The 11,242-nt window shown below is 38.9% G+C and overlaps 1 protein-coding gene across 1 annotated transcript in view; it reads left to right on the top strand.

Moving 5' to 3' along the window:
• The first annotated feature begins 10,300 nt into the window (after positions 1-10,300).
• NFIB (nuclear factor I B) overlaps positions 10,301-11,242 on the top strand; it is a 109,111-nt gene continuing 108,169 nt past the window's right edge. The window contains exon 1 of the mRNA XM_042877374.1: positions 10,301-10,320. The gene's annotated coding sequence lies outside the window, so the exon portion shown is untranslated. The remainder of the gene's footprint in view (positions 10,321-11,242) is intronic.

Here is an 11,242-nt window from a genome sequence, read left to right as displayed (position 1 = left end):
AACCAAGTGTTGCTTTTGTTCCTGTGTCTTGCAAATTAAATGGGTAACAGTTCTTATCTCTATTCATTATTATCGCACTGCTACTTTTTTAACTTCTGGAATTTGACAGATTGTTTTCCTTTCACAGTCTGTAGCTTCTTTTTCAAGTTAATATAAATGGATGTTGTAAGTGCAACGCAACACCCTCTCTTAGGAGGGAAGAGATGGGGAGTAGGGGGGGGTCACTTGTCAAAAGTCTCAAATGCTGTAGGGGAGGAAGGTGTTGTTGATGCCAAAGAAATCTGAGAAACACACCTGTTGTTATTTCAAAGTGCTGTGCTTCTGCTGATTATTGGCTGGGGTTTAAATTTCTGTATGTAATTCATAGTTCCAGAAAGTTACACACTAGGGTGAACACAGATGAGTTAAAGCAGAGAAGTTACTGACTGTTAGACCTACTTTGGAAATTGGCTGTGGTGCTCCAAACAAAAGGGAGTCCCTGCATTTTTTTAGTCAGACACTGGCACATGTCTTCAGGGGCAGGCATGTGAGCCAAATGGGTTTGTGTTTGCACTTAACGCCACCTGCATTTCTCATTCATCCATGTTGTCATGATTACTTTGTCAGCCAGATACCTTTATTTTGTTTTATTTTATTTTATTTTATTTTATTTTATTTTATTTCATTTTATTTTATTTTTTCAAATAAGTGAAATTCTCAAAGTGAGAATTTCTGACTTCCTAAACTATTTAGAGCAACTGTGTTGGGCCTGAAGCTCTGGCTCATTGTTTAAAGACAATTTTACTACTTTGCTCATGTTGATTTATATCTTGCATCTCTGCCTCTTATGCATCAGATACAAAGATACTAATAAAAAAGGTCAAAGGGAGCAGAATTTGGCTTTGTGATAATCTCTCTGGTCCCTGAAAACCAAATGTTGGAGTGATAATTTCTCTATACATTTCCTTTGTGAATTAAATGTCTGTCCTATCCTGCAGCTCTGTGAAGCAATGAACTTTTCCAGCTGAAGATAGAGATGAATGGTAACTACAGGTTTACACTTTTGTAATGATGCTGATTATTCTCATCAGCCTTTCTCCTTCTGTTCATATTGTTCATTCTTCCTCCTGCTTATACTCCATGAAGTCCAGAGGACTATCCTTCTAAATACGCCTGTATTTTGCAGAAAAAGAGTTGTTTAGCTTAGCTTGATTCAACCAGGCAATGACTGAATTCAGAATCTTAAGTTTACCAGCTAAGCTGCCTTGTCAGTGGAGTACTGTTAAGGAACCTACAAGTTTTTAAAGTGGGAAAGAAATAGAACTCTCTTTCTTCGTGATCATTGCATTTCAGTTTGCAGGTGCTTTGCATATCTACACTATGATGTATGACTTTGAGTATCCCAGATAAAAGTGGATGGGGCAATGTTGGCTGGAGTGCATTCTGCAGGTAGATAAGTCCTTTATGAAAAGCATATCACTTTTACATCAGATTCATGATTTCTTTTCAATTCTGAATTTTCTTAGGTGTTAAGTGAATATACATTCTCTTCTAACTTATTTTGAGAGTTTCATTTCCATTCCATATACGTGGCTATAAGTATCTGCCTGGTGTCTGCTCCACTCAACCAGAACCTCTGATCTATTGTAATCTTCTGTAAGAATATGTACAGATGTACTTTCCAGAGTGGGATGGGGGTGCAGTTGCTGTGGTGGTTTCTGTGTCAGTATGGCAGAAGGCCTGAACAGACGCGCTCACCCTTGCACCTTCCTGTGTGCCTAACCCCTGGAAGCTTATGCAAGCACAAGCCTTGCTGAGCTGATGCCATTTGTTTGCATACCATTTGCAGCAACCTGAATGACTGGTTATTCTGGTCAGGAGAAAGCAGTACTGACATCATGTGATTCTGGCAAAGTGAGCCACACTGGATCTTGGCCTCTGAATACCCAAGGGGCTGGCAGCAGTCTCAGGGGTTGGCCAGGAGCCCCATTGAGCTCACTAGTAATCAGTTGACTGCTGGGCTGGACAAGCTGCCCTACTTTCTCTGACAAGCTCTGTCTAAGAGAATGATGGGCAGCCTGCCACTACTGCTCTTTAGCAGAGTTAATGGAGATTAACTGTTTAGCAGCTCAGTACTGACTGTGCTTCACTTTGAACAACGGTTGTTGAAGAAGACACTGACGAGTAAGGATGACATTTCTGTCTCATTTGCTGCACATTTTAATTTTAAGAAGCATGACTTTCCATTTTAATTTTTTTTTCTTGTCATTGTCCTTCTTGCCAGATTTCAAAGAAATGCCATTAGGTTAGTTTTTCTTTGAAGTTTTTAAGGTTTGTTTTACTTTTTCAACAAAATATGACTTGTTGCTGATTAAACCCTAAGATTCCACATTGCAGACATTCTTGAAAGTAAAACAGACAAAAGAAAACTCAACTCTTTGGAAGACCCAGAATGTTTAGTATTTATTTCTACGGGTACATAGGCAGGAAGAGACAGGCCAAGGAGAGTGTATCCCCTCTAATGAAAGGTAACGGGGAGCTGGCTTCCTCAGACATAGAAAAAACTGAGGTACTCAATGAATGCTTTGCCTCAGGCTTCACAGGTGGCCAGGACCGTGAGCCTCTAGGTGAGGTTGTGGGGAGTGGTTTCTGTCCCACTGTAATGGTGGAACAAGTGCCAGTCCTCTTTATGAAATTGAATATGTTTAAGACAATGGGGACAGATGATATCCATCCTGGGGTTCTGGAAGAGATGGCTGATGTGGTTGCTGAGCCACTCTCCATCATGTTTGAAAAAATCATAGCTGTTTGGTGAAATTCTGGATGACTGGAAAAAGGGAAACGTTACTTCCATTTTTAAGAAAGGGAGAAAGGAAGACTCAGAGAACTACAGGCTGATGAGCCTCACCTCTGTGCCTGGGAAGATCATGGAGCAGATCCTCCTAGAAGCTATGTTAAGGCACATATGAGATAAAGAGGTGATTTGAGACAGCATGGCTTCACAAGGGCAGATCATGCCTGACCAATCTGGCGGGCTTCTATAATGGAGTGACGGCTTTGGTGGATGGGGGAAGAGTGATGGATGTCATTGACCCGGTCTTCTGCAAGGCCTTTGATATGATCCCTCACCACATCCTTCTCTCAAAATAGGAGAGGTATGGATTTGAAGGCTGGACTTTTTGATGGGTTAAGAACTGATTGGCTGGTCACAGCCAAAGGGTTGTGATCAATGTTTCCATGTCAGGGCGGGCCAGTCATAAGCAGTGTCCTCCGATGGTTGGTCCCAAGAGGACCAGTGCTCTTCAACATCTTTATCAGTGACATAGATGATGGAATCGAGTGCACCCTCAACAAGTTTACAGACAACACCAATCTGAGTAGGACAGTCAATAAACTGGAGAGAAGGGAAGCCATCCAGAGGGACCTGGACAGGCTGTAGAAGTGGGACTATGAGAACCTAATGAGATTCAACAAAGTCAAGTACAAGGTGTTGCACTTGGGTCAGGGAAAGCCCAGGTATTTATATAAATGGAAAAAGATCTCCTTGAGAGCAGCCCTGCAGAGAAGGACTTGGGGGTCCTGGTAGATGAGAAGCTGGACATGAACTAGCAGTGTGGTGTGCTTACAGCCTGGAAGCCCAACTGTGTTCTGGGCTGCATTAGAAAAGAAGCGGCCAGCAGGGAGAGGGAGGTGAGAGAGGGTTCCCTTCTACTCAACTCTTGGCAGGTCCTCAGTACTGTGTCCAGGCCTGGAACCCCCAGTACAGGAAAGATGTGGAGCTCTTGGAGCGGGTCCAGAGGAGGGCCCCTAAGATGATCAGAAGGCTGGAGCACCTTTCCTATGAAGAAAGCTTGAGGGAACTGGGATTGTTCAGCTTGGAGAAGGCTCCAGGGAGACCTCACTGTGGCCTTCCAGTACTTGAAGGGAGCTTATAAACAGGAGGGGGAACAACTGTTTAATGAGGGTGAATAGAGATAGGACAAGGAGGAATGGTTTTAAAGTGAAACAGGTTGATATTAGGAGGAAGTTTTTCACACCAAGGATGGTAACACACTGGAACAGGTTGCCCAAGGAGGTTGTGGATGTCCCATCCCTGGAGCCATTCAAGGCCAGGCTGGATGTGGCTCTGGGCAGCCTGGTCTGGTGGTTGGTGACCCTGCACATAGGAGGGGGTTGAAACTTGATGATTATTGTGGTCTTTTTCAACTCAGCCTATTCTATGATTCTATGATTCTGTGATTCTATGATTCTATGATTCTATGATTCTATTATGGCAGATGTACTCGCATATATTTCTTCCAAGACATTTGAAATGTCCTTTATGAACAAAAAAAAATGGATACTCAGGGTAAAGGGCTTAAATAGATTTAATAGTTTGTATAGTTTTAAAAACCAGACTATTGTGAGTTTGGATATCAGAAGTGTAACAGAGTAAATAAAAACAAGAAGGATTATGTTAATGAAAAGTCTGCTTATTGGGTGGTGCTGGCAGTTGGTAGAGATACTGTTATTTTATTGTCTCCTCAAAAGCAAGGAAGTTCAGAAATAAAACCTGTAGGAAAATATTTTTGCAGCAGGCATTTTGTATAACATCTTGCTTTATAAAGAGATTGTTTCCAAGACACATTCTTCTTTGAGTAGGTATAATTTAAAATGCATCATTGTCTTTTTTAGACAGTTAACTGTGTTAGTATCATGACTCAGAAGAACTTAAGCAAATTTTATGAAGTTGATAGAAGTCTTTATGAACATTTCTCTCAATGAAAACTATGATAAACATAAAAGATTATTGTTCTAGAATGTCTTTTCATTTCATCTGTTACATGTGTAATGACAATGCCAAATCTTTATCTATTGTAAGTTGGCACATTTTGCATTGATTATAACTGAAGTTAGCTGTTTTTTCAATTTTGTTGCATTTGAAAATTATTTTCATATCTATTAAGAAAATGGCAAGCAGAGAAATCCAAAGGTTAACTGCAGTACTGTGTCCAGGTGTGGAGTCTTTAGTACAGGAGAGATGTAGACCTGTTGAAGCGTTCCCAGAGGAGGACCACAAAAAAAATCCAAGAGATGGAACACCTTCTCTACAAGAACAAGCTGAGAGAGTTGGAGCTGTTCAGTCTGGAGAAGAGAAGGCTGTGAGGTGACCTGATAGTGGCCTTTTGGTATCCAAAAGAGAGATAAAAGAATTAAGGGAACAAACTCTTTAGCAGGGTCTGTGGTGACAGGACAAGGGGAAGTAGTTTTAGACTTAAAGAAGGAAGATTTAGATTGGATATAAGGAAAAAGTCTTTTGTAGTGAGGGTGGTGAGGCACTGGAACAGGTTGCCCAGAGATGTGGTGGATGTACCATCTCTGGAGACTTTCAAGGTCAAGTTGGGCCAGGCTCTGAGCAACCTCATCTGGCTGTATATGCTCCTTTTCTGGCTGTATATGCCCCTTTTCATTGCAGGGGAGTTAGACTAAATAACTCTTATAGGTCCCTTCCAACTCTAAGGATTCTATGATTTTATGATTCTGAGGATATCAGAATGTCTGTGCGCCTACGTACACATATATGCAAGGGGTTTCTTGAATATTTTGAAAAATTCCACCTGTATTTATTCTACCATCCTGCCTTCTGCTGTGAATGTAATATTTGGGCTTCACTGTGTAAATCAGATTTACAGAAAAATCCTCTGCAAGTTTTCTTCCTACTTTTAGAATACAAACATTGCATTTGTTTTGTAGTTTCTTCTGGATGCCTCCTTACTTCTTAAACCTTCAGAGTAACTTTAATCTTAAACTTGTTTTAAGCAATAGCCTCTAGTAACTGCCAAGCAAGCAGTGTTTGACTGTCTGACCAATCAGTCACTGTAAATAACTTACGTCACCTATGTGCTCAGAGATGAGTCCTTTTAAAATCTATTTGACAGCTAGGACATTGTGCTATTTGGAGATGCCGTAGCTCTATCATATGGGGGCTTGCGTTTTCATCCCATGCAACATACCAGTGAGACACTAATGCCTTGTTCACTTGTGAAAATACAGTGAGAATGCAAACAGCAGGCTCTTCTTGAGACACCTGTACTTATTTCAGTGGCATTTCAGATTAAATCTTTGATTGCCTTTCTATCCCAGAACAGCTCTTCAGTTTGAAGCATAACAACAGTATGGTATCATCATCATTCTTGATTAAAAGCGAGAACACAAAACTGTATGAATCCCATAAATGCTGTAGTCAATATTTGTAAGCGTCATTCACTGTGGATGAATAAAAAAAGAATCAGGCTGTTTGTTCTGAGGAAAGATATATTTATGTGCACTGTTTTCAAGTGTTACTCCAATATCAAGTTTACTCCAATATCAATCATAGCATTTGTTATCAAAGTACTTCTAGTAAAAGAGATTAGTAGCCAGATTTTAAAAAGGAGGTTTGTTTTTTTCTCAGACAGACTCTTTCCTGTGTGGTTTAGCCTTACTGGGAAGAAGAGTACTGTAGAATCTCATGAAGATTTATCGTTCTTTAATTGATATCCTGCTGTAGTGCATGAATCCATAATCCATGAAAAGAGAAATTGAATGCATATTTTGAACTAGTACTGCAGTATAACAGCTGATTTATGATCATTATTTTAGATGTACATTTCTAATCCTCAAGAGATAACTTTTAAGTCCTTTGCCAATGCAATTTTGAAGAACTGCCATGAATGATCCCAGAACCATTCATTTGGTTCACAGAATCAAAGAATCACAGAATCGCAGAGTCACAGAATGGCCAGATGGGAAGGGACCTCAAGGATCATGAAGCTCCAACCCCCTGCCACATGCAGGGCCACCAACCTTCACATTTAATAATAGACCAGGCTGCCCTGGGCCCCATCCAGTCTGGCTTTGAAATGGGGCATCCACAACCTCGCTGGGCAGCCTGTTCCAGCACCTCACCACTCTCTCTGTAAAGAATTTTCCCCTGACATCCAACCTCAGTCTCCCCTCCCTCAACTTAAAACCATTTCCCCTTGTCCTGCAGTTATCAACCCTTTCAAAGAGTTGATTCCCCTCCTGTTTGTAGGCTCCCTTTAGGTACTGAAAGGCTGCAATGAGGTCACCCCACAGCCTTCGTTTCTCCAGGCTGAACGAGCCCAGCTCCCTCAGCCTGTCTTCAAAAGAGAGGTGCTCCAGGTTCATTCTTCTTTATGATGTAGGTGTCTGTATGTTGTGGTTTTTGCCTTCTATATTTGTGTTTTTCAACATTTCTTGTGCAATAAATTATGGTAGATTGTTGCAGGAAGTAAATATATGCTTGCTTCAGCCATTTACCTTAAGGTTGTGCTATTTTTTTCCTTTACCATTAAGCCATAAATATGTTTCTGTGGGTTACTGCTGAAAAAGAGAAGGCACTGGAACTTGGAAGATAAGTTTATTTTTTGCTCATGGACAAATTAATCGCTTTATATCAAAGACATATGTTCATACTCAGGATAATACTAGAAAATGCTGAAAAGGACACCCATTGTTGGCGGGTAAGCAGATGATCTGAATTTTGCAAGGAAGGGAGAGATTATTAGAATGGCTTGTGCAAGAATCACCTGGACTAATTAGTTTTATTAAAACTTGCCCAATTACCAATATTTGCAGATGTTGTAGATATTCTTCAGTAATTGCAAGACAGCAGTGCAATTCTGAACATAACTATGCAGCTTTCAGTTTCTTTATGTCAATTCTTGTGTGAAAGTATATATCAGAAGTAATTTCAACGTTTTCTTGAAACTTTTCTTTCTCCATTTTTTACTGAACCATGAACTGTGCAAAATAAATTCCCATGGAGTAAAGTATGTTGTAGGGTCTTTGACTGATACAGAATAATTGCTTTGTTGATTGTATATCCATGCATGATAAGATATGCATAAGAAGAAATCTGGTACAGAAGTATAAATAATACTTATCTTTAAGCCAGCATCTGTCATCTGCTTCAGCAGACAGTGTTTTCTTTCATTCTTGCACAAAAAGAGCTGAGAGATTTATGGAGCAGCTTTGTTTGTGCTCTGTGATGCTTAATCAATTTTTATTAAATTCTAAATTAAAACTTGGCTTTCATCTGTCTTTTTTTTTTTTTTTTTCTTTTCCCCAGTACACATATCTGATGTACAGAACAAGAGAAAGACTCATGACTACCACAAAGTTTATGCAAAGGTGGGAGGGCTTCAATCCTGAAATCCTCAGTACTTTGACAATGTGGGGCCACTCTGAGTCATTTTTTCAGAAGCTGCATTGGTATTTCCCTGACATTCTTGAAAAGAATTAAAACAGAGTGTCCTTGAAAGTAATAAAATCTTTAGATTTCCTCTACGATGTAACTGTCTGTGATGTTTGCAAGACATTTTCTCCAAAATAATTTTATTTGTAGATGGTATCCATGGTTCCATCAGTCAAAGTACGTGTTTTAGGATGTCTTTTCAACTTCCTGACACCGTAAAACACTAGCTAATCCTCATTACATGCAGAGATATGTAAATAAGTATCATTATCTCCATTTTACAGACGGAGAAATTAAAGCAGAATTGTTAAGTTATTTAGTCAGGGTCACACCTCTTAGAAAAGGCAGAATATAGGCGACAGGAATGTTTGAGTCTTCTGGTCAAATCATTCCTCTTTCTGATGACAGTGAAAAATAATAGTCACCATCTGCAAAAATGTTCTTCTTAGAGTTTAGATAAATGAAATAAATAAGTTATAGGAGATACAGAAACGTGTCTTAAAATTTGTTATTTTGGGAGTTGGTTTGGATTACAGAATTTTTTGCGCTGAGTCAGTTCTTCCACATTTCATACGGGAATGATTCTGTAAACAATGCTAAGAGTCAAGTTCAAATCAAATGCAATAAGATGGAATTAAAATTATTGGCACACTTACTTCTTCTAAAGAATAAATCTTTTAGACTGATTTTTTTATTTTTTTTTTTTTAAGAAAACAAATAAATGGAGTCTAATGAAGAAGGGACTTTTGATCCTTTGACCTCAGTGTAACCCAATAGCAATTCTTTTTGGCCTGGCAACTTGCATTTTGTTAAGTCCATTTCTAGAACGCTATCCAGACTTGTCTGGAGACTGCTATGCACTGCTTCCCTTGATAGTTTGTTCAAACAATTTGTCACTCTTGCTATTGCTAAATAGAGATTGTTTAGCTTCACTGTGCACTTCTTGTTATGCCATTCACATTTAGATTGAGGAATCCTTTAGGACCTGCTATTTTCTTTCTATGAAGGTGCTTACACACTCAAATCAAAGTAATTCCTTCCTTCTTTTCAAAGATGTTTCTTATTGTAGGTTTCTTCTGAATAATGTTTTTGTCTCCTTCACTACAATATGGAGATAGAATTATGCTTTTGTTGCCTTCTCTTTCTGTCTGAAATTACGCTGGGAGCTTGTAATGAGTTGTACATCCTTAAAACTTTTCAGTGTCAGGCTTTTGGCATATAGCTCTCCGTTTGTGTTAGTCCTGTTTACCCAAGGAAATCTGCAGGGTTAAAACTGAGAAGGAAACATCTTCTTAGTGTAAGTACTCAATGTGGTCTTACTAGACAATAGAAGAAATTGCCACTTTGATGTCTTCAAGGAAATTTTTAAAATAGCAATGTGGATAGAAATATTTTTGTTAACATAACAGCTTCGCTCTCAGATATTTTGACTTAAATCTTGCAGACACCATGCCTAGAACACACCAGGTTGGCTTTTAGATTGTTTGCTATCCTCTCTCTACTGAGTAGTTAAACACTAACTGTAAGCTTTGCTGAAAAATGAATCTCACATTCTCCACAGCTGCTTGAAAAGACTCCTTCCAGTTTGTGCATGCTCTTTTTAAGAAATACAGCAGGCAGTAAATTCAAATCAGTGTGCCTGAATTCATTAATTTCCTTTGGCAGGCTGCTGTAGAGGATCTGAGAAAATAATTTTGGTGTTAACTCTGAGGAAACTGGGATACAGCCTCCAGACTTTTCAAAGCTCAACCTCTAATCAACGAGATGTCAGTTAATTTTCTTTGTGCCCTTTTGCCTCCCTCATCCTTTCAAAACGCTGTGTGTTATCTGTCCCGAACACATTACTTCTGTGTCCAGTGCAGCAGCAGTAGCAGCATGGAAAAAGGCGGGGGACTGAGAAACTAGAGGAACTTAGAAAGGAAGACAAATAAAGAAAAGTGTCACTGAAATTTTAAAATGAAAACAGGATGTGGACATGATGTACAAGTGCGCTTTCATGATACAATGCAACTGGCTTTGTAGCTGCCCAGCTTTATGCCGTACGTACTGCTGTTTTCCAGTGTTCCTTTATTTTTCGCTGGGTGAATCACAGGACAGATCTAGTAAGTTTGTGTCTATTTCATGTGGAGTAAATTTAGAGGAGATGAACTGAGTCTTTGGAGCCATTGCCAAATGAGGTGGTGATGATGGCTAGAGAAGCTTGGAGCTGGCGAGTGCTTCTGGCAGGGACACAACACATACTGTATCATGCCTTTGACCATGGTGCTTTAGACACACTGCCAAGTGTTTGTAACGAGATAGTGCTGTTACTGCATTTTACTTTTAACTTTTCCTCTGTGTAGAGTACGTCTCCCTTTTTGTTTTATAAACTGTGCTCTCCACAGTTTTTTTGTACTGCTGTAAACAGTTCTGATTATTGATATTTTAGCAAAGCATGAGGTAGTTTCATACAGTCCTCATTACATAATGTTAAATACTCCATATTTGGCTGGTATAGTGTAATCTGATTCTTTGAAAAATGATAAAAATGTGGATGGTAATTGTCATTTTATCAGATGTCAGAAAAAAAGGTGATATGCATTCAAGTGAGCAAGAGGTCCATTATCAATATGGTAAGAGTAGTGGATGTAAGGATAACAACAGGTAGGTAAAAATTTTCTAAGAAAAGCAGAAGAGTTAAATCTCTCTGCTTAAAATAGGGAAAAACTAAGTCTTCTTTTTCAAAAATGGAAAAACTGATGATTTTAAAATGTCATGAATGTGACATATAAAATCATATAAAAATATTTTAAATCAAATAATTATTTATTCATGTATATATAAGTTAAAATGTCAACATTTCAGAAAGAGAACAATGTCATTGTTTTTATTGCTGGTGATGGTTCATGAAAATGAAGTTTACTGTACCACTGGGACAGTGGTACAAATTCTCAAATTGTAAAAATGACAGTAAGAAAATACCAATCCTAAAGATAGCAGAATACATTTAAACCAACTCTTTTTTCATCTTTCACTCCCTTCTAA

Source organism: Lagopus leucura, unplaced genomic scaffold (assembly GCF_019238085.1).
Source record: "Lagopus leucura isolate 7727_CA_CO unplaced genomic scaffold, USGS_WTPT01 Super-Scaffold_100018, whole genome shotgun sequence".
Taxonomy (NCBI): Eukaryota; Metazoa; Chordata; class Aves; order Galliformes; family Phasianidae; genus Lagopus; species Lagopus leucura.
This window is presented reverse-complemented; position numbering and strand designations above follow the sequence as displayed.